Below are 5,000 nucleotides of genomic sequence, written 5' to 3'. Positions count from 1 at the left end.
TAGGGAGGCCCAGTAGTCTGGGGCGTCCTTTGGGCGCAACTTTTCTCTCTCCCTGAATTTTTCTATTCTTCTGTGTGACTTTCCTGAGCCTACGGGAGTCTCCTTGTGAGCTCCTGTATTCGCTTGGGGGGTGGGCACCAACTTACCGTCCCTCGCACTAGGCAGGTTCGGCGGTTGGAAGGTGTCCTACACACAACTCCGATCCCTTAGTTGGTACTGGAGAACGCAACCAGGCTTCCACTAAGGGGGGGTGAGGACGATTAACTGTAAGACTTGTTTTATTTTATCCTCTCTTAGCTATTGGGATTAGGTTGATCCAAAAGTTAAGGGAAAAGGTAGTCCCCTCAGGACAACGGGCTTTGGCCCAGGGTTCGGACCTGGTCCGACACCCAGTATGATTGATTCCCCGGCTACCCTTCCTCCTCCCCAAGGAGGAGGGGCGACTCAGACCCTTTCTAAGACCACTTTGACCAGTAATGGAACCCCGACCAATGACCGACCCAGACGACACATTGATATCCCTCCAGAGAACGCAAGGTGCTTGAACATACGATGCGTGAAAGAAAATCAATCCCTGCAGAATGTCAACCCCTTTATCATCAAGAAGGTCCTTGATGGTCAAGTGGAAGGCGGTTTTGATTTTGTCCGAAAATTGCGAGATGGCAGCCTCCTTGTTAAAGTACAATTTAAGTCTCAGATTAAGGATTTGCTTAAACTGACGCAAATTCATGACCTCGGCGTAAAAGTAACTATTCCTGTTGGCCCAAATACCTGTAAGGGAGTAATCTTTCACAGGGATTTGAGGACAATGGAAGAAAGTGAAATTCTTGATGCCATGAAAGACCAGAGCGTAGTTGACGTAAATTGTATGTCAAAGAAAGATGGGAATGTGCGAACAAAGACCGGATTGTGTTTCTTGACTTTTTCTTCACCAAAAATTCCTAGTACAGTTAAAATCGGATATGAGATTGTTCAAGTAAGACCTTATATTCAAAAGCCAATGCGGTGTAATAGATGCCAAAAATTTGGACACACCTCATTAAGATGCATGGATAAGGACAGTAACAAATTCACTTGCGGTAAATGTACTGGAGATCACGATACCACTGAATGCACGGAAAAGACACTCAAGTGTGCTAACTGTGGAGGTCCCCATCAGTCAGGCTCTGCTGATTGCAGTAGCCTGAAGAAGGAGACTGAGACATTAGCATACATGAGAGAGCACGAAGTTAGCTACCGTGAGGCCAAAAAGAAAGTGGAAGGTTTGACAAGCAAACCCAATACTTCTTACGCCTCAGCAGTAACTAACAATGTTTCCAGTGCAATCAGTGTTAGTCAGCAGCTCGCAGTTAAAGACAAGGAAATTTCCGATTTGAAAGAAACAGTAAGGGACTTGATGAATCAGATTAAAGAATTGAACAAGACAATTAAAGAAATTGCTGAATCAACCCAGCAAAAACAGCATCTTAAGGAGGTCGATACCAAATCACAATCCGGATCGCACCTTCTAGTCCAGGCGACCCCCACTAGAACTTCGTCTGGTGGTAGTTCTGCTCGTAAGAGCAGATCGTCCTCCGCCGGGCGTCTCTCTGGTGGAGGGGAGCAGGCCATGGAGACTACTGTCTCCAAAAATTCCCGAGAGAGGCCCTCGGGAAGCGAGGGAGAGGAGGAGGCGCCTCCCTCCCAAAAAAAGAAAATAAAAACCACCGGACAAGGCACTTCCAAACCCCATAAAACGTAATCCACGCGTATACCATTATACAATGGAACTGTCGAAGTCTTAGATCAAAATTAAACTCTCTTAGATTATTAGCCTCGTCCTATGCTCCCGATATTATCGTACTACAAGAAAGCCATTTAAACGACCAAGTCTCTGACGAGGTCGTATCGCTAAAAAACTACCATCTTTGTAGAAAAGACCGAGAGGGAAGGGGTGGAGGCGGAGTCGCCATGTACATCCACCAGAATCTCCCTTTCATTGAAGTGACGATTAATTCTACTTTGGAACACGTCGCATGCAAAGTAAAATTCAATAACACGTATCTGACTATATGCTCAGCTTACTGTCCACCTGATAAAAGATTAATCTATGATGAGCTTTTTGCTATTCAGGACAGTCTGCCAAACAATAAATTAATTCTAGGTGATTTTAATGCTCGTCATACATCATGGGGTTCCCTGCGGGTGAATGGTAGAGGTGAGCAAGTAGTTAAGTTGATCAACGACTCTGATCTGGTTCTTCTAAATGATGGTAGTCCAACGCGAATAGACGATAATACCGGTAATTTGAGCTTTATTGACCTATCACTGGTTTCCTCAACACTAGCAGCCAAGTGCCTGTGGCACACCATTGACGACTCGTTGGGAAGCGATCACCTTCCTATTTGTATTCAATATTCATGCGACACCTCGAGGACGCCTTCAGCACCCAAATTTAACGTAAAAAGAGCAGATTGGGTCGCCTTCACAAGGAGCGTCAAGCTCGAAGTTGTTGGAGAAACCATTGATGATAAAGTAAACAGTGTTCAAAATTGTATTATAAATGCAGCAATGGCAACCATACCTAAGACTTCGACAGATAGCGTTAAGCATAGAGTTCCATGGTGGACACCAGATTGCCGCAGGGCGCTATGTGAACGAAATAGGGCCTACAGGCTTTTCCATAATAATATTACCAACGAGAACTTTCGCAATTACAAACAAGCGAGAGCTAGGGCTCGTAGAACAATCAGACAAGCCAAAAGAGACTCCTGGCGAAGCTTTGTCTCTACAATAAATAGTAATACCAAGTTATCAGAGGTTTGGTCCACAGTAAATAGAATCAATAGAAAAAAGTCATCAAATAAGATCAGAAATATTATTCACGAGGGAAGTAATTATGATGAACCTAGAGACATTGCTAACACAATCGCCAGGCAGTTCTCTTATACAAGCAGCTCGGAAAATTACAACCCTGCATTCCTGACCACCAAGGAAGCAGCCGAGCTGCAACCAATTCACTTTGCCACAGGAGATATTTTTGATTACAATAAAGATCTAACAATGAATGAGCTTGTCCGAGCCCTAGAAGCCTGTAGAGGAACATCCCCAGGCCCCGATGAGATTCGATATGAGATGATAAAGCATCTTAATCATGATGACATGATTAAGTTGCTAGAAGTGTACAATGATATTTGGAAAAGCCAGACTTTTCCAAATTCATGGCACTTCGCCCACATCATTCCCATATTGAAAGGAGGGGGAAATCCCAGATCCGCCATCTCTTACCGCCCAATTGCGTTGACAAGTTGCTTATGCAAGGTCATGGAAAGAATTGTTAATAGTAGGCTATTGCATTTTTTAAATACCAGAAATTTACTAGTTGACGAGCAGTGCGGCTTCCGAAAGGGACGCCAAACTCTCGATCAGCTAGTAAAACTGGAAAGTCACATTCATGAGGCATTTGCCAAAAAGCATTTTTTGATATCAGTATTCTTAGACATAGAAAAAGCCTACGACATGACTTGGCGACATGGCCTACTCAGAAAACTTTATGCTTTCGGATTACGTGGAAACTTGCCTTGTTTTATCCAAAATTTCATTTCTGACAGAACGTTTTCTGTCAAATTATTTTCTGACAACGTCACTTTCTCGGACATTTTTGTCCAGGCAAACGGGGTCCCACAAGGAAGTGTCTTGTCTCCTACATTATTTTTATGTGTAATAAATGACATTTTACCATCTCCTCCTCGGAATCTTAAATACTCACTGTACGCCGATGATTGTGCATTATGGCACTCCAGCAATAATGCAGAGTTCTCGGCAAATCAGATCCAATTGGCACTGGATATGATTCATAACTGGGGCCTCCAGTGGGGTTTTAAGTTTTCCATTAGAAAAAGTATTGGCGTGGTTTTTACACATAGGAGAAAGCCCAACATCAGGCTAACTCTAGACAACCATCCAATACCTATTCAAAATTCAGCTAGATTTCTTGGACTACTCTTTGATAGTAGATTGAATTGGAAAGACCACATTGGTCAATTAAAGAATAAATGTCAAAAAGCACTCAATTTATTAAAGTGCATTTCTGGACACAAATGGGGAGCTGATAGAAAGTCTTTACTGATGTTATATAAATCCCTGATTAGGTCTAAAGTAGATTATGGGTCAATCGTGTATGGCTCGGCAACGAGCTCAACTCTGAAAGGTTTGAATGTAGTGCAGAATGCGTGTTTACGAGTCTGTCTTGGAGCCCTTATGTGCACTCGCACCGAGCGCCTAGAGGTAGAGTCGGGAGTACCTCCCCTCCGTCTTAGACGCGGCCAGCTTGCGCTGACCTATGCCGCGAAGGTAGCCAGGCAGCCCCAACATCCAAACAGGGATGTTTTGCGCCGGCAGGTAGGGCCCCAGTATCGCGGCGGGAAGCCGCTGGGCAATAGACTCCATGACCTCACAGAAAAAGTCGGTATAGATCTCTCTACCATCGATACCCTGGTTCAATCAAATATAGCACCGTGGGAAACACCCAATTTTTCTACTGTTGTAGACTGGCTACCATCAGCCAAAGCCACGGTGTCGGAGGTGGAGGTACGCCAGAGGTTCAGAGAGATCCTAATTAAACATCTTTCCTTTTTTCATTTATATACCGACGGGTCCAAGACAGACGAGTGTGTGGGAGCGGGTGTATGGTCGACTGAATGTCAGTTGAGATTTCGATTGCCGAATCATACATCGATCTTTCTTGCCGAACTTTTTGCAATAGATAAAGCTTTAGATTTTGCCCTATCGACGACCCACGATAGAATAGTCATTTTTTCAGACTCGTTAAGTTCAATTAAAGCCATTAAATCACTAGAAACCACCTATAATGAAATACAGGGTAATATCATTCGTAAAATGCATAGTGCCAATAAATCAATCAAACTAATATGGGTACCTGGACACTCGGGTATCCATGGTAATGAACAGGCTGACAAACTAGCCGGGTCGACTGGCGATCTGGAGCCTGGTATTATTCA

This window comes from Penaeus japonicus, unplaced genomic scaffold (genome assembly GCF_977035675.1).
Source record: "Penaeus japonicus unplaced genomic scaffold, GWHDUDI00000001_assembly GWHDUDI00000040, whole genome shotgun sequence".
NCBI classification, from domain to species: Eukaryota; Metazoa; Arthropoda; class Malacostraca; order Decapoda; family Penaeidae; genus Penaeus; species Penaeus japonicus.
The sequence above is the reverse complement of the archived record's forward strand: the minus strand, read 5'-3'. Positions refer to the sequence as shown.